This window comes from Hemitrygon akajei, chromosome 2 (assembly GCF_048418815.1).
Source record: "Hemitrygon akajei chromosome 2, sHemAka1.3, whole genome shotgun sequence".
NCBI lineage: Eukaryota > Metazoa > Chordata > Chondrichthyes > Myliobatiformes > Dasyatidae > Hemitrygon > Hemitrygon akajei.
In genome coordinates, this window is record NC_133125.1 from 88077252 (window position 1) to 88096708 (window position 19457).

Sequence of the window (19457 nt, forward strand, 5' to 3'; positions counted from 1 at the left end):
GCTTCACCTGTTACAAACCCCGTAACTGGGTCACTTACCAGCAAAGATAGAGAGGTCCATTGAAGTCTGATGATACTATGTTTAACAGTATTTATTAGTAAAAATACACAAAAATAATATCAATGCAAATATACAGATAATATACATCGTCAATACGAAATCTAAAAGTGCGGGTATAATAATAATCAATAAGAAATAAGCTCTATCATTGTCTAGGGGATAATGTATTGTCCGATGGAAATATAAAGTTCACTCAGTTCATGCAGGCTGCAGCCGTTGGGGACCGCTGTGTTGCAATTGTTGGAGAGAGAGAGAGATTTGGAGAAAAACTTGCCGGCTTTCCTTTATGATTTTGATCCGTCAGGAGTCTCGTTGTCGTGGCCGTTCACTTGTGGCCTCTTCTTTAGCTAAACCGTTCTTCCATGATGATCCCGCCACCCCGGCAAGGGAGGACGCACATGAGCCCCCACCGGCTTTCGCTATAAAACGCTGTCACGGGATTTCTAGCGTTTCTCCTGGTGCATCTAAAGGGGTTGTTTCCCAGACCCTCTTTTATCCTTACTCACGGGGTCTCAGATGTCAATCAGGTTGGGATGATGCAATCCCTCAACCAGACCACTCTGGTTGTCCCCTGAGGGGTTTCAATGAATAGTACAGTACTCAATACACAATTCCGTCTCCAAGAGACAATGGCCGTTATCAGTGGTTCCGTTCCACTGATGTCAGGACACATTCCAAACCTTGTGTATTCTGAGTGTCTCTCTCTCATTTCCTGGGTCCCAGACCCGAATTAATAACGATCTTGCGATTCTCAAAAAGGAGGGGGTGACTTTGTACCCAGAGTTGCTTCACATTTGTAACACACCCCACCCCCTCCGGTCTTCTCCTATCATTTTGCATTCCCCCTCCCCCCCACTACTTTCAAATCTCTTACTATCTTTCCTTTCAGTTAGTCCTGACAAAGGGTCTCGGCCCAAAACGTCGACAGTGCTTCTCCTTATAGACGTTGCCTGGCCTGCTGTGTTCCACCAGCATTTTGTGTGTGTAATTTAATCAACACCTTTTTTTGAAGGGATAACCATATCAATAAGGGCACTGTGTGTAACGTGGTTCATATGGACATTGGTAAGAACTTTGACAAGTCCCCTCATGGAAGACTGGTGCAAAATGTAAAAGCCACAGAATCCAAAACTGGCTTAGTGACAGGAGATAGGTCATTGAGAAATACAGCATGGCCCTTTGGCCCATCTCATCCATGCTGACCAAGATGTCCATCTAATCTGGTTCCATTTGCCTGCATCTGGACCATACCCCTCTTTTGTCTCCCTTGTACTTTTCCAAATATGAATCAGTTAACTGTTGTTATTCTGTTTGCCTCAACCATTTCCTCCAGCAGCTTCTTCCATGTACCCACTGGTCTCTGTGTTAGTAAGAACTGCCCCTGAGATCCCTCTTAAATCTTTTCCACCCTCACCTTAAACCTTTGGCCTCTAGTTTTTCAATCCCTGACCCTGGGATAAAGGACAGAACAACCAACCAGTTTGTGCCTCTCATGATTATATGCAGTTTAAAAGGTCACCCCTCAGTCTCCCGTACTCCATGAAATAAAGTCCTTGCTTGCCCAACCTGACACTATAAGTCAGAACCTAGTACTGGCAGCATTGTCATAAACCTTCTTTGCATTCTTTCCATATAAAACACGTTCTTCCTATAACATAGTAATGGATCCGTACACAATAGTCCATCTGCAACCTCACTGACATCTTTTACATCTGTAACAGTTATATAGATGGACCTATGACATTGAGGGTGATGGTGGAGGGTGGTTTTGTGACTGGAAGCCTGTGACCAGTAGTGGACCACAGGGATCGAGGCTGTGTCCCTTGCTGTTTGTCACCTACAGTACATGAATAATTTGGATGTGAATGGGGGTATGGTCTCCAAGTTTGCAGAAGACACAAAACCGGTGTTTATGTTCAGTTCTGGTTCCCACAATGATTGAGAGAATGCAGAAGAGACTCAGATGAATGTTGTCCTGAGTTATAAGGGACTGAATAGTCTGAGTTTGTTTTCCCTGGAAAAAAACAGGGGGCTGAGAGGTGACACAAAACAGGAATAGAGAATTTTGTGAGGCATAGATTGGATGAATTGTCAGACTCTGTTTTCCCTGGCAGAGGTGTCTGAAGTCAGAGGGTGTAGGGTTAGAGTGACAAGGAGATAATTCAGGTAGTTACCTTTCCATGAATTAATGTACCTCTTTAAGCTCACACCTCAGCTTCATGTGCTCCAGAGAAAACAGACCCAGTCTATCCAGTCTGCCCTTGTAACTCAGGCCCTCCGGTGCCAGTAACGTCTTTGTGAATGTTTTTTGCACTCTCTCCAGCTGAACCACCTTTTGCTGTAACTGGGTGACCAGAACCCCATGTAGTCTAACCAACAGCGTATACTGTTGTAACATAGCATCCAACTCCAATACACACTGGCATGACCAATAAAAGCAAGTGAAGTCCAGCACTTTCTCCACCTCCTTGTCCACACACATATGCCCTTCCAGGAGTTCCATCGCCAGCTGCATCTGTTCTGCAACAATCACAACTTAATCTTTAGCCCTGCTTTCATGGAGAAAGAGGCCAGGGCCTGCGTCGTGGTTCAACCCCAGCAGCTGCTTGTCTGAGCAGTCTCTGCTCTAGGATAGATGCAGGAGTACGTGCTGAGGAACACACCGGAGCTTGGTGGGGAAGGATCATATTGTAGGGTTTGTCTCCTGCTGGAGAGGGAGGGGCCAGTTTGGGAGAGGATACCCCTCAGTTATTAGAACATAGGACAGTTCAGCACAGGTACGGGCCTGCCTGCCAGCCTACAGTGCTGTGCCAAAATCGCCAACTAAACTAATCTCTTCTCTCTACACAATACTTGTATCTTTTCATTTTCCTCACATTCATGTGCTTATCCAATATCTGCCTCCACCACCCCCCAGACGGTACATTCCAGGCATCCAGCACACTGTGTAAAATCTTACCCCTCCCATCTCCTTTGGAATTACCCTCTCTCAACTTTAATGCATGCCTTCTGGTATTAGACACTTCAGCCCTGGGGAGAAAAGATACTGTCGACTCTATCAGATCTCCCTCAGCCTCCTCCACTCCAGAGAAAACAACCCAAGTTTCTCCAGCCTCTCTAGTCACATGGCCTCTAATCCAGGCAGCATTCTTGTAAACCTCTTCTGCAACCTCTCCAAAGTGTTGACGTTCTTCCTAAAATGGGGCGACCAGAACTGTATTCAACACTCTGGATGTGGCTTAACCAAAGTTTTATAAACCTGTAACATAACTTCCTAACTTTTCAACTCAATGCTTCAAATAACAAAGACAAGCATGCCATAGGCCTTCTTAACTACCCTATCAACCTGTGTAGCTACTTTCAGAGAGCTTTGAACTTGGACCCCAAGATCCCTCTGCTCATCGATATTTGTGTAATGTCTTTTTGCATTTGACCTACCAAGGTACAACACTTCACATTTGGCCCAGTTAAATCCCATCTGCCATTTCTCTGCCTATATCTGCAACTGATCTATATTGTGTTGTATTCTTTGCCAGTCTTCTACATTATCCACAACTCCACCAATCTTCATATCATCTGCAAACTTACTAACCTACCCATCTACATTTTCATCCAGGTCATTTATATAGATCACTAACAGCAGGGATCCTAGTACAGATCCCTGTGGAACACCACTAATCTCAGACCTCCAGCTATAATAGGTTCTTTTGACCACTACCCACTGTCTTCTGTGGGCAATCCAGTTCCGGATGAGCCTCTCATTAGGGACCTTGTCAAACTCCTTACTAAAATACACGTAGACAACATCCACAGCTCTACCTTCATCAATCACCCTTGTCATCTCGTCAAAAAACTCAATCAAGTTAGTAAGACATGAGTTGCCCCACACAAAACCATGCTGGCTTTTCCTAATTAGGCCACGGTTTCTCAGATGCTCATAAATCCTATCCCTAGTCACAGGCAGCCAACCAGAAAGGACCCCTTTTATTTCCAATTAGTGTTTGTCTTTTTGAGAGCTGGAAAACAATTCATGGGATCTGAGAACAGACGGGATGGCCGAGAGGACTACAAATCCATTGCATGTTGCACACACGGGTTTGAATCCATCCTCACCATGAGATACTAGTGTTATTAGCACATTCACATAAATAGTACAAAGAGGTCAGCTTTGTCAATTGGTATGCAAGCCAATTTTGTGGCTTTTTTGATGATGAAGTTGGTAGAGTGCAAAATAAATTTAATACAAGATTGGATGACTACTAAGTTCACTCTAGCCCTTCCATCACCCGTCAATGTTCAAAGTTCAAAGTAAATTTATTATCAAGGTACATATATGTCACTATATACAACCCTGAGATTTGTTTTCTTGCAGGCATACACAGTAAATCCAATAACCATAATAGAATCAATGAAAGACCACATCTGACAGGGCGAGCAAGCAGTATGCAAAAGGACAACAAAATGTGCAAATACAAAAAGAAAATAAAACAAAATAATAATAATAAATAAATAAATTTTGAGAACATGAGATGAAGAGGCCTTGAAAGTGAGTCCATAGGTTGTGGGAACATTTCAATAATGGGGCAAGTGAAGTTGAGTGAAGTTATCTCCTCTGGTTCAAGAGCCGATGTTTGAAGCTTAATAACTGCTCCTGAACCTGGTGTTGTGAGACCTGAGGCTCCTGTACTTCTTCCTGTTGGCAGCAATGAGAAGAGAGCATAGGCTGGATGGTGGGGGTCCCTGATGATGGATGTTGCTTTCCTACGACAAAGCTCCATCTACTGCCCTCACAGTGCATTGTGTACAAAGCTAGGCAGGGAGTAAAGCACCTTCTCATAAATCACCCAAGCTGGAAGCTTTCTACCAGGTTTTTAATGAGAAAACTGTTGTGGAACTGCAGTAAGTTAAGTAAAATACATATTAGATTCAATACAGAATCATTGTTGTGCGTGAATATGCTAACATTATTGATTATTCTCATGATCAGGATTAAACAAGTTAGTACACACATGCAGCATTCTATAGCTGTGCTGTGGACGAGAGCGAACTCGTGGTGCAATGATAGCTTCATAGTGATGAACAATAAATGTAATACTTCCTTCAAAGTACATCTACTAAATGTTTTCCAGTATTAAAAGAGCTTAGGCCTCACAGATATTGCTGTTTCAAGGGCAAATAAAGAGTGGATGGAGATGGATGACTTTCTACCATGTTTGCTCCAAGTCGAAATGCAAATTAACCCACGCAGGAAATGATGTAAAAACAGATTATGAACAGGAAGTGATGCATGTACAAAACAAACTGCATACAAAGTGAACAGTGCCTCTAGAGGAAGAATACTCCCCACCTGACATCCATAAGATGTCAACTTTAGCTACTGTAACTAAAAGACAAATGATCATTTCATTAAGTATTTGGCAAAAGAAGGACAGTTTCCGAGACTGGTCTTGAAAACAGTCTTCCTACACCATCCTTAACGGTCCTCACTTCGAGTTTCCCAACCTTCTCATCTTCACTTGGGAAGGTTTGTGTGACCAACCTTAAAAGCCGACCGTACCTCTTGGCTTGGTTGTCTTTCAGTAAGATGGCATCTCCTGCTCAGTTTCCACTTCCTCTGACTCTGGAGATTGCTGATGTCCTCTCTTCGCCACCTTAGCCAAAACGTTTTGGACAAACTCTGGACCTGCCTCCATTGCTGCCTGTATAGGTCAGAATTATTAAAGTGACCAGGTGGAACAGCAGGAGAGACAATGTTTTGCTTCAAAAGGACAGCAGTGGTTGAAATATGAGGCTCGTAGAGATTTGTAGAGAGTGAAGTAAGTGGCCTGGAGTTTACAATAGCTGTAACCTCGGCCATGAAGGTCGTCAGGATGCCGTGTGTGAGCTTCGAAGAACCAGCTTTAGGGAACATTGCTTCGAGGATCTGATGTGTGATGCCAATCATCCTTTCCCAAGATCTGCCCACATGTGAAGCATGTGGGGGAGGAGGGGGGAGGGAGGCAGAGGAGTTGAAAAGCTATGTGCAAGCTAGATCCGAGAGGTAGATATTCACAGGAATGTTGCAGCAGCCTTTGGCATTCGATTTGAAACTACAGGCTCCAGTGAAATTGGTGCTACAGTTAGACTTTAGATGCAATTGTGCAGAAACATCAGGGGGCATTGATGAAACCAGATGAGTCCATTGATTCAATCACTTCGATGTGACTAGCACGTGTGCTCATGCGTATGAAAGTGATAGCGCAACTTTTATAACTTGCAAGGCCTCCCCATGTTCTCCTTGCATTGATGGACCGAATATTCCTCAGGCTGCTCCACGAGGTGAAGGAAGAGATTGCTGAGCCTCTGGCTAGGATCTTTATGTCCTCGTTGTCCACGGAATGGTACCAGAGAATTGGAGGGAGGTGAATGTTGTCCCCTTGTTCAAAAAAGTATACTCCGGGTAATTATAGACCAGTGAGCCTTACATCTGTGGTGGGAAAGCTTTTGGAAACGATTCTTAGAGAGAAGGATCTATGGGCATTTAGAGAATCATGGTCTGATCAGGGACAGTCAGCATGGCTTTGTGAAGGGCAGATCGTGTCTAACAAGCCTGATAGAGTTCTTTGAGGAGGTGACCAGGCATATAGATGAGGGTAGTGCAGTGGATGTGATCTACATGGATTTTAGTAAGGCATTTGACAAGGTACCACACAGTAGGCTTATTCAGAAAGTCAGAAGGCATAGGATCCAAGGAAGTTTGGCCAGGTGGATTCAGAATTGGCTTGCCTGCAGAAAGCAGAGGGTCGTGGTGGAGGGAGTACATTCAGATTGGAGGGTGTCTCATGAGGATCGGTTCTGGGACCTCTACTTTTTGTGATTTTTATTAATGACTTGGATGTGGGGGTGGAAGGATGGGTTGGCAAGTTTGCAGATGACACAAAGGTTGGTGGTGTTGGTGTTGTGGATAGTGTACAGGATTGTCTAAGATTGCAGAGAGACATTTATAGGATGCAGAAGTGGGCTGAGAAGTGGCAGATGGAGTTCAACCTGGAGAAGTGTGAGGTGGTACACTTTGGAAGGACAAACTCCAAGGCAGAGTGCAAAGTAAATGGCAGGATACCTGGGAGTGTGGAGGAGCAGAGGGATCTGGGGGTACATGTCCACAGATCCCTGAAAGTTGCCTCACAGGTAGATAGGGCAGTTAAGAAAGCTTATGGAGTGTTAGCTTTCATAAGTCAAGGGATAGAGTTTAAGAGTCACGGGGTAATGATGCAACTCTATAAAACTTTGGTTAAGCCACACTTGACCTCAGGCCAAACAAGTCCAAAACCACAAATTTAAATGGAGGGTCAGTGTTCATGCAATCTGCTGGCAGATTGTCCATGTTCTGTTCCTGCTGTCTACCCCACATTGCGACAAGTCACACAACTGTAGATCAGGCTATTGATCGTTTGCTTTCCTCCAGTAATCCATAAACCTGCTGCTCTTATGGCTCCTTCAGTAAAGTGCCCTCTTTCAGTGATGTTAGTTGAGACTTGAGGACATATTGCTACATCTGCTCCAGGGTAGCCTAAGTCAAAAGCTTTATGCTGTCAATGTTCTCGTTGGGGATCAGCCAGGCAAGCTGAGCCAGTTAGCCATGAGGAAAAGGTGAGGTGATTAGCTTCAGCCCTTCTTGTGGCATGTTCAGCCGGGTTAAGATCAGTAGGGTCATAGTTGCATTGGCTCTTCTGGGTTGATCACCTGATGCGTTGGATTCTATTATGCATGTAAGCATAGAATCTCCTTGTTTCATTGAACATATAATCAAGCAGAACCTTGCTGTTGGTAAAACTCGATATCATCTTGCTGTGTGTCCAGCTCTTTGGTTATCATCTCTGCATCTCAACTGCTAGAACAGCAGAGACAAGTCCAAGCTGTCTTGGTGAGATCTAGTTTGGGAACAAACTTTTCCCTGCCCAGGATGAATCCAACTTTCTGTTAAGGATGAGGTAATGGAGTTCTTGATGACACAGGACAAGATGGGACAAATTTGGCATGGCTTCTTTAAGGGAAAATCTTGATCGACAAACCTGTTGGAATTCTTTGAGATTACAAGATAAAGGGGATGCAGTGGATGTTTTGGATTTTCAGAAGGCCTTTGATGAGATACCACACATGAGCTGCTTACCAAGTTAAGAGCCCATGGTATTACAGGAAAGTTACTGGCATGGTTAGAGCATTGGCTGATTGGTGGGAGGCAGCAAGTGTGAATTAAAGGATCCTTTACTGGTTGGCTGCTAGTGACTAGTGGTTCATCACAGGGATAGATGTTGGGACTGTTTTTTTATGCTGTATATTAATGATGTAGATGAATAGATGGTTTTGTTGCCAGGTTTGCAGATGATATGAAGATTAGTGCAGGGACAGGTAGTGTTGAGGAAACAGGAAGGCTGCAGACGGACTTAGATTTGGAGAATGGGCAAGAAAATGGGAAATGAAATACAATGTTGGAAAATGCAGGGTCATGCACTTTGGTAGTAGAAATAAACGTGCAGTCTAGTTTCTAAATAGGGAAATGCAAAGGAACCTGGGAGTCCTTGTGCAGAACACCTTAAAGGTTAACTTGCAGGTTGTGTCAGTTGTGAGGAAGGCAAATGCCTTGTTAGCATTCATTTCAGAGGTCTAGAATGCAAGAGCAGGGATGTGATGCTGAGGCTTTATAAGGCACTGGTGAGGCCTCACCTTGAGCATTGTAAATAGTTTTGGGCTCCTCATCGAAGAAAAGATATGCTGGCATTGGAGAGGGTCCAGCGGAGGTTCACAAGGATGATTTCTTGAATGAAAGGGTTATCATATGAGGAACGTTTGATAGCTCTGGGTCTGTATTCGCTGGAATTCAGAAGGATGGGGGGGGGGGGATCTCATTGAAACCTTTTGAATGTTGAAAAGCCTAGAGAGAGTAGATGTGGAAAAGATGTTTCCCATGGTGGGAGAGTCTGGGACAAGAGGGCACAGCATCAGGATAGAGGGGTGTCCTTTTAAAACAAAGATGGAGAGAAAATTCTTTAGCCAGAGGGTGGTGAATTTGTGGAATTTGTTGCTACGTGCAGCTGTGAAGGCCGGGTCGTTGGGTGTATTTAAGGCAGAGATTGACAGGTTCTTGACTGGACAACGCATTAAAAGTTATGGGAAGAAGGCCTGAGAGTGGGGTCGAGGAGGGGAATAAAGGATCAGCCAAAATTGAATAGGGAAGGAGACTCAATGGATCAAATTGCCTAATTCTGCTCCTATGTCTTATGGACTAATAGGATTGGTCTTTATCCCATTGAGCGGAGGAGAATCGGGGTTGACATAGATATACCTAAAATTATTAAAAGAGTGGTCAAAATAAATGGCAAAAGCCACCATTCCCTTTAGTTTTTTTTCACAGCTGCATAGACCAACCATTGCTCTGAGAAGGAAATTTTTACATGGCCTGAAAACTGCATGGAACTCGAAATGTGTTTATTTTTGTAATATGTACCTCAAACAAACACAAACCACAACTCACAACACAAGTAAACAACATCAGGCAGTCAAAACAACTGACAGACACAATGGCAATAGTAAACGAGAGAAAATCTGCAGGAAACAACAGTAAATTGTTTTGTCTAGACAGCGTTGGCCTTCAGTGGGCCAGTGGTGTATTAACTATGAGGGAAAGAATTCCATTTTGTTATAATTTGGAAGAGTTGTAACTTGAAGCAATGACAACGTAAATACATTGAAGTTCTAAAATGTTTCAAAATAAAGGTGTGGTACATTTATTATTTGGAAAATTTATAGATTATATTTGTTACCACAATTTCAGGGTATTGAACATTTATATTAATGGATTTCAAAATTATATTTCCATAATTTGAAAATTATATTAACATAGATTTCAAAACTATACTAACATTACACAAAAGAAAATTCTAGCTGCATGGCAACAATGGCTATGTGTGCGGGAGCATTTCAGTTATTGTCCGGCCGCGCAGCTGTACCGGTTAGAACAGGGGTGTCAAACTCATTTTAGGTCACGGGCCGGATTGAGCAAAATGCAACTTCATGCGGGCCGGATCAGTCGGACGCGTGCGAACGCAGCTTTCGTTGCCTCCGTTTTTTCAGCCTGCTCTCATGTGTCTCAGTCTCTGCTATAACTACAAAGTGTTTCACTTTACAAATTCCGTTTCTTATGAAGAAGACTGCCGAGCAAGACTGCCGAATAAACACTAAAAACCCTGAAAACCTGGTACCTGAATAAACTCAGCATTAGCCATATCATACGCCATAGGCGCTTCGATTACTGGGGCCAGCTTTAATAGTAATTAGATATTATCTCGCTGGCCAAAGATAATTCCACCGCGGGCCGGATTTGGCCCGTGGGCCTTGAGTTTGACATATATGGGTTAGAAGGAGCAGTGGCAACGATGGTTTCCCAGGGCTGGGGAGTATGACCAAGGGGGTACTGATTTAGGATGTTTGGGGACAGATTTAAAATGGACTTGAGTGTGGTGATCATTCTGAGCGAGCTGCCAGAGGAAATAGCTGAAGCAGTCACATATGAATAAGAAGATGGAGAGGAGGAACTCAGAGGAAGCTGTGCCAACTGCAGGAAATTCGGACTAGCTGAGAGAATACTGTATTCAGGATGGATGAAGGGTCTGATATGTGTGATATTGCTCTGTGACTTTGTACCTCAACTAAATATACACGTGTATATCCTGGATCCCATACGTCCAGAAGATCATAGGGCAAAGGAGCAGAATTAAGCCATTCATCCCATCTAGTGTGGCATTACCTCTTTGCTTTTATATTACCATCCTCTCAGAATGAATGCTAACATTGCATTTGTCTTGCGTACTACAAAATCAACTTGCCAGTTAAACTTTAGGAAATCTTGCATGAGGACTCCAAAGTCCCTTTACATCTCTAATTTCTGAATTTGTTCCCCATTTAAAAAATAGTCTTTATTCCTTCTACCAGAATGCATGACCGTACTCTTTCCTACACCGTATTCCATCTGCCACTTCTTTGCCAATTCTGCTCATCTAAGTCCTTCTGCAGTCTTCCTCCTTCCTCAACACTACCTGCTCCCCATCTAACTTTGTATTGTCTGCAAACTTGGCCACAAAGCCATCAATTGCTTCATCCAAATGATTGAAATATGACATAAAGAGAGGCAATCCTAACACCGACACCTGTGAAACGCTTTTGGTCACTGGCAGCCTTCTGTGGAGGAACTTGTCAAAGGCCGCTGAAAATCAAAGTAAATAATATCTGTCGAGTCTCTTTTGTCTACCCTACCTGTTATTTCCTCAAAGAATTCCAAGTGATTTGGCAGGCAAGACTTCCCCTGAAGAAAGCCATATTATTTTATCATGAGTCTCTATTTGCCATGAAATTTCAACCTCAGCCTACAGGTCTTCAGACTGAGAAAGAACCATCCCCTTTCATATCTGTCAGTTTGGTTATACAGCTATCTGTTGAACTATTCTATCCGTTGGATCTCAGACACTCACAGCACATCTGACAGTGAGCCTGAGCTTCAATTTCACACACTCCAAATGGAAGCAAAGCAAAAATCTTACTATTCAAATGTTTTGAGCTCGCATTGCAAGTTCTTTGCAGATGTGCAGACAGTGAATTTATTCAGGATTCACAGAAATTTGATTTGAAAGCATTGTACCATCAAACAAAGGGATGCTAGTTCTAGACCACGGTGTTTCAGAGCATCAGACAGTAAAATCAACCCCATAAGAAGCAGCTCCACTAATTCTGATTGTTTGGGCCACATTACTGTGCATAGTAATTTGGGAGGAACATTGGAGTGAAATGAAGCTGAAACTGAAAGACCTGATTGTTATGGGATGAGAACTTATCAGTTGGGACAGCACTGACAGGAAGACATCAGAGCCCTGAGAAAGCTATTTTGTCATACCTACGTGCAAACTGCCTGACCTATTCATCCATGTGCAACATTTTAGCTGAACTTAAAGTAAAAATGCAGCTTCATTTCATCCTCAGAATGTCTATCCAGGTGAGGAGACTATTAAGAAGGTGACCGGACTATAGTTAGAAAGAGGTGACATAAGATCAGGAGATGTAGAATCCTTACAGGAAGATGGAAGAACCTGCAAGGGTGAAAAGACCCTGATGAGAGTTATGTACAGGCCTCCAAACAGTAACCAGGATGTGGTGTACAAATCACAGCAGGAGATGGAAAAGGCATGTAAAACAGGCGATGTTACATAGATAATTTTAATATGCAGTTAGATTGGAAAATCAATGGATCCCCAGAGAGGAATTTGTAGAGTAGTAATAGTTGAGTGCACTAGGGAAAAGGCAATTCTGGTTTGAGTGTTTTGTAATGAAAAATTAGGGAGCTTAAGGTAAAGGAACCCTTCGGGTACAATGATCATAGTATAATAGAATTCACCCTGCAGTCTCAGAGGGAGCAGCTAAAATCAGATGTATCAGTATTACAGTGGAGTAAAGGGAATTACAGAGGCATGAGAGAGGAGCTGGCCAAAATTGATTGGAAGGCGACACCAGCAAGGATGATGATGACACAACTGGAATGATTGGAGATTCTGGGGACAATTCTACCAGAAGGCATAGGATAGATATATCCCAAAGATGAAGACGCATTCAAAAGGGAGCGTGAGGGACCTGAGCTGAGAAAGAAAGTCAAAGACAGCATAAACGCGAAAGAGACGGCATATAATATGGCAATAAAAAAATAGTGAGAGGTTAGAGGATTGGGAAGCTTTTAAAATACAAGAGAAGGCAACTAACAAAATAATGAGAGAAAAGATGAACTATGAAGATAAAAACTCAATAATATAAACTAGAATACAAGTTTTTCTGAGATGTATAAAGAGTAAAAGAGAGGCGAGACTGGACATCAGAGTGCCAGAGAGGAACAAAGAAAATGGTGGATGAATTTAAGAAGTATTTTGCATCATCCTTCACTGTGAACAACATTAGCAATATGACAGAAATCTGACAGTGCCGTGGGGCAGAAATGACTGCAGTTCCTATTGATAAGGACATGGTAGTTGTGAAGCTGAAAGGTCTGAACTTAGATATGCCACCTAGACCAGACGGACTACACCCCGGAGTTCTGAAAGAGTTTGCTGAAAAGATAGGAGAAGCAATAGTGGTGTTTTTTTCAAGAACCAATAGATTCAGGAAAGGTCCTGGAGGACTGAAAGATTGCAAATGTCACTCTACTCTTTAAGAATTATATGCCTGTTAGATTGACTTCAGCAGCTGAGAAGATGTTGGAGTCCACTATTGAGGATAAGGTTTTGAGGTACATGATACAATAGGCTGAAGTCACCATGGTTTCCACGAGGGGAAAACCTGCTTGACAGATCTGGTGGAATTCTTTGAGAAAATAACAAGCAGGATAGACGAAGAGAGTCAGTGGATGTTGTTTACCTGAAGGCCTTCGACAAGGTGCCACTCATGAGGAGGCGTAACCAGATGAGAGTCCATGCCATTAGCAGAAATATAGGTGGAAGATTGCTGACTGGCAGGAAGCAAAGAGTGGGAATAAAGAGTGTGTCTCTTCCAGTTGGTTGCCAGTGACTAGTGGTGTTCCACAGGAGATGCTATTGGGATTGCTTCTCTTCACGTTGTATGTCAATGATTTGGATGAGGGAACCGATGGTTTTGTGGCCAGGTTTGTGGATGATACAAAGATAGGTCAGAGGGCAGGTAGTGTTGAGGAAACGGAGTCAGCAGAAGGATGTAGACATAGTTGGGAGAATAGTTGGAAAGAAAAGCATATGTTGGGAAGTGTATGGTCATGCACTTTGGTAGAAGAAATAAAAGCATGGACTATTTTTGAAATGGGGATGAAATTCAGAAATCAGAGGTGCACAAGGACCTGGGAGTGCGTGTGCAGGATTGCCTAGAGGTTAATTTGCAGGTTGAGTCACTGGTAAGGAAAGCAAGTGCAATGTTAGCTTTCATTTCAAGAGGTCTAGAATATAAGAGCAAGATGTAAAACTGAGGATTTATAAGGCATTTGTGAGAGTACTTAGAGTACTGTGAGCAGTGTTAGGGTTTTCAAGAATGATCCCAGGAATGAAAATGTTAGCATAGGAGTAACCTTTGATGGCTCTGGGCCTGTACTCACTGGAGTTTAGAAGAATGAGGGGGAATCTAATTGAAACCTATGAACATTGAAAGGCCTCAATAGAATGGGTGTGGAGAGGACGATTTACATTGTGGCTCATTCCTCTGGTTCATTAACACAGAGCACAAAGCAGCGTCATACAGTACAGGCTATTCGGCCCACCAAGTCATGTGACCTTTAAAACTACCTCAAGATCAATTTAACATTTGCCTCCCATTGAGCTTTCCATCATTCTTTCATTCCTGTGCTGATCAAAGAGACTCTTAAAACCAGAGACATTATTTTCCCTAGGGAAGAGAGAGCATAATTGTAAGATGATTGGAAGAATGTATGGGGATTGGGGGAAAATGCTGGAGGGCATATTTACGCTCACAATCACAGCGGTGTATGTGTAGATCTTGCTGTTCACTCTGTGTGTAAAAATACTACCTTCCGGCATCTGTCCCCACCATACATTCTTTCAATCATCTCAAAATTATGCCTTCTCATTTTAACCATTTAACCACTGGAGGAAAATGTCTCTGGATGTCCACTCCATCTCTACCTCTTATCACCTTAACAACCTCGATAAGTAGCTTCTCATTCTCCTTCTCTTCCAATAGAAACATACTCTCAGGTTGAGAGACCTGCACTCGAACACAGACAGCATCCTGGTACTTTTCCCTCTGATACCTCGCTAAAATTTACACATAACTACTATAGTGAGGTGACCAGAACTAATAAGATTACTCCAAGTGTGGTCTAATCAGAGCTTTATTGAGATGTAACCTTACCTTGCAGCTCTTGAACTCAATTCCCCTGAACGATGGGATGCCTTATATAACGATTGGTCTCAATAGCACAGAAACCGGCCCTTCACTCTATCTGGTTTCTGCCAAAATGTTATTTGCCTCGTCCCATCTGGTCCATAGCCCTCCATACCAAAAGCATCCAACCTCCTTTTTCAAACTACTCTTAAATATTACAATTGAACTTGCATCCGTCACTTCTGCTGGAAGCTCATACAACATCTGCACCACCCTCTGGAGTGAAGAAGATTTCCCTCGTGTTCCTCTTAAACATCTCACATTGCACCCTTAACGTTTAGCCTCTAGTTCTAATCTCACCTAACCTCAGCGGGAAAAAAGCCTGCTTCTATAACCCTATAAAAGTCTTTCTATAACCCTCATAATTCTGTACTCCTCTGTCAAATCTCCTACTCTCCAGGAATTAAAGTCCAAGCATTTCCCTAGAACTCAGGTCCTTAAGTCCCTGCAAAACCCTTGTAAATTATCTCAGTTCTTTCAGTCTCATTAATACCTTCCCTATAGGTAGCTAACCGGAACTGAACATAATACTTCAAATATAGCCTCAGCAAGGTGAACTGCAAGGCAACTTCGAAGGGTTTATCGTTGTGAATCATATGAACCCTCTGATTCTTCACATTAGTAAGAATTCTACCATTAACTCTGTATTCTACCAGAGTTTGTGTTTCCTGTCAGAGTAAACGGCAAGGATAACAGGTTTAGGGAACCATGGTTTTTTAGAGATATTGAGGCCTTGGTTAGGAAAAGGATGGCGGTCCATAGCAGGTGCAGGCAGGCAGGAACAAATAAGGTGCTTGAAGGGTATAAGAAATGCAAGAGAAACTTAACGAGGAAATCAGGAGGGCTAAAAGAAGATATCAGGTTGCTCTAACAAGGTGAAGGGGAGTTGAAAGGGCTTCTACAGATATGTTAAGAGCAAAAGGGTAGCAAGGGACAAAATTGGTCTTCTGGAAGATCAGAGTGGTAATCTATGCATGGGGGAATTAGGAAGATCCAAAAATGGACTTTTTACATCTGTGTTTATTCAGGAGACAGACACAGAATCTACAGATGTGAGGCAAAGTAGCAGTGAGGTCATGGACCCTATACAGATTACAGAGGAGGGTACGTTTGGTGTTTGAGGCAAATTTGAGTGGATAAATCCTCAGAGCCTGACAAGGTGTTTCCTAGGACTCTGTAGGAGGCTAGTGCCGAAATTACAGGGGCCCTAGCAGAGATATTTAAAATATCCTTAGACATGGGGTGAAGTGCTGGAGCGTTGGAGGATAGCTAACATTGTTTAAAAAGGGTCTAAGAATACACCAGGAAATTATAGGCCAGTGAGCCAGACATCTGTAATGGGAAAGTTATCAGCAGGTATTCTAAGAGACAGGATATCTAAGTCTTTGGATAGATTAGGGATAGTCAACATTTCTTTGTGCGTGGTAAGTCGTGTCTAACTAATCTCACAGCTTTTTGTGTAAGTTACCAGCAAAGTTGATAAAGGCAAGGTAGTGAATGTTGTCGACATGCACTTTAGCAAGGCCCTTGACAAGGTCCCGCATGGGAGGTTGGTCGGGAAGGTTCGTGTTCAAGATGAGGTAGTAACCTGGATTAGACATTGAATTTGTTGAAGAAGCCAGAGAGTGATTGTAGATGGTTGCCTCTCTGACTGGAGGCCTGTGACTAGTGGAGTGCCGCAGGAATCGGTGCTGGGTCCATTGTTGTCTGTCACCTATGACAGTGATCTGGATGATAATGTGGTCAGTTGAATCAGCAAATTTGCGGATGAACCAAGATTAGGAGTGTGGCAGACAGTGAGGAAGACTATCAAAGCATTTACTGAGATCTGGACCAACTAGAAAATAGGGCAGATGAGATTTAATGCAGTGAGTGTGAGGTGTGCCATTTTGGGAGGACCAACCAGGGTAGGTCTTATACGGAGAGTGTTATGGCACTGAGGAGTGTGGTAGGACAGAGGGATTTGGGAATACAGATCCATAATTACTTGAAAATTGTGTCACAGGTTGATAGGGTCATAGAGAAAGCTTTTGGCACATTGGTCTTCAAGAATCAATGTATTGAGTACAGGAGATGGATTGTTATGTTGAAGTTGTATAATATGTTGGTGAGCCCTAATTTGGAGTATCGTGTGCAGTTTTGGTCACCTACCTACAGGAAAGATGTAAATAAGTTAGAAAGAGTGCAGAGAAAACTTACAAAAATAATGCCGGGACTTGAGGACCCGAGTTATGCAGAAAGGTTGAATCAACTGATATTTTATAAGACTTTAAGACATAAGAGCAGAATTAAGCCATTTGGCCCTTCGAGTTTGCTCTGCCATTCAATCATGACTGATCCTTTTTACCCCCTCCTCAACCCCACTCCCTAGCCTTCTCCCCATAACCTTTGATGCCATGTCCAGTCAAAAACCTATCAAGCTCTGCTTTAAACACAGCCAACAACCTCTCCTCCATAGATGCATGTGGCAACAAATTCCACAAGTTCACCACCCTCTGGCTAAAGAAATTTCTCCATATCTCTGTTTTAAATGGATGCCCCTCTATCGTAAGACTGTGTCCTCTTGTCCTAGACTCCGCCACCATGGGAAATATCCTTTCTATGTCCACTCTGTCCAGACCTTTCAACACTTGAAAGGCTTCAGTGAGCTCTTCCCTCATCTTTCTAAATTCCAGTGAGTATAGACCCATAGCTATCAAATGTTCCTCGTATAATAACCTTTTCATTTCCAGAATCACCTTTGTGAATCTCCTCTGAACCTTCTCCAATGCCAGCACATCTTTTCTTAGGTGAGGAACCCAAAACTGTTCACAATACTCAAGATGAGGCCTCACCAGTGCCTTAGCATCACAGCCCTGCTCTTGTATTCTGGACCTCTTGAAATGAATGTTAACATGGCATTTGCCTTCCTCACCACTGACTCAGCCTGCAAGTTAACCTTCAGGGGGTTCTGCACAAGGTCTCCCAAGTCCCTCTGCATCTCAGTTTCCTGGATTTTCTCCCTGTTTAGAAAACAGTCTGCACATTTATCTCTACTATCAAAGTGAATAACCATGCATTTTCCAACAATGCATTTCATTTGCCACTTTCTTGCCCATTCTCCTAATCTGTTTAAGTCTTTCTGCATCCTACCTGTTTCCTCAACACTACCTGCCCGTCCACCATTCTTCGTATTACCTGTAAACTTGGCAACAAAACCATCTATTCCATCATCTAAATTATTTATATACACCATAAAAACAAGTGGTTCCAACTCCAACCCCTGCGGAACACCACTAGTCACTGGCAACCACATAGAAAAGGATCCTTTTATTCCCACTCGCTGCCTCCTACCAATCAGCCAATGCTCTAACCATGCCAGTAACTGTCCTGTAATACCATAGGCTCTTAACTTGGTAAGCAGCTTCATGTGTGGCAGAAGCCTTCTGAAAGTCCAAATATACAACATCCACTGCATCCCTTTGCATCCTACTTGTAATCTCCTCAAAGAATTCAACTACAACACAGAGTCTTGCCATCTTCAGAAGTTTTCTGATGACTCTGCCATAGTTGGATGCATCAGCAAGGGAGATGAGGCTGAGTACAAGGCTACGGTGGGAAACTTTGTCACATGGTACGAGCAGAATCATCTGAAGCTTAATGTGAAAAAGACTAAGGAGCTGGTGGTGGACCTGAGGAGGGCTAAGGCACCGGTGACCCCTGTGTCCATCCAAGGGGTCAGTGTGGACATAGTGGAGGATTACAAATACCTGGGGATATGAATGAACAATAAACTGGACTGGTCAAAGAACACTGAGGCTGTCTACAAGAAGGGTCAGAGCCGTCTCTATTTCCTGAGGAGACTGAGGTCCTTTAACATCTGCTGGATGATGCTGAGGATGTTCTACGAGGTTGTGGTGGCCAGTGCTATTATGTTTGCTGTTGTGTGCTGGGGCAGCAGGCTGAGGGTAGCAGATACTAACAGAATCAACAAACTCATTCGTAAGGCCAGTGATGTTGTAGGGGTGGAACTGGACTCTCTGACGGTGGTGTCTGAAAAGAGGATGCTGTCCAAGTTGCATGCCATCTTGGACAATGTCTCCCATCCACTCCATAATGTACTGGTTAGGCACAGGAGTACATTCAGCCAGAGACTCATTCCACCGAGATGCAACACTGAGCATCATAGGAAGTCATTCCTACCTGTGGCCATCAAACTTTACAACTCACACAGAATGCTGGTGGAATGCTGGTGGAACACAGCAGGCCAGGCAGCATCTACAAGGAGAAGCACTGTCAACGTTTTGGGCCGAGACCCTTCATCAGGACTAACTGAAAGGAGAGATAGTAAGAGATTTGAAAGTAGAGGGGGGAGGGGGAAATGCGAAATGATAGGAGAAGACCGGAGGGGGTGGGATGATGCTAAGAGGTGGAAAGGTGATTGGCGAAAGTGATACAGAGCTGGAGAAGGGAAAGGATCA

General features: G+C 43.2%; 1 pseudogene; it reads right to left on the minus strand.

The window, feature by feature from the left end:
* Positions 1-5636: 5636 nt before the first annotated feature.
* LOC140720798 (DNA annealing helicase and endonuclease ZRANB3-like) overlaps positions 5637-19457 on the minus strand; it is a 122076-nt pseudogene continuing 108255 nt past the window's right edge.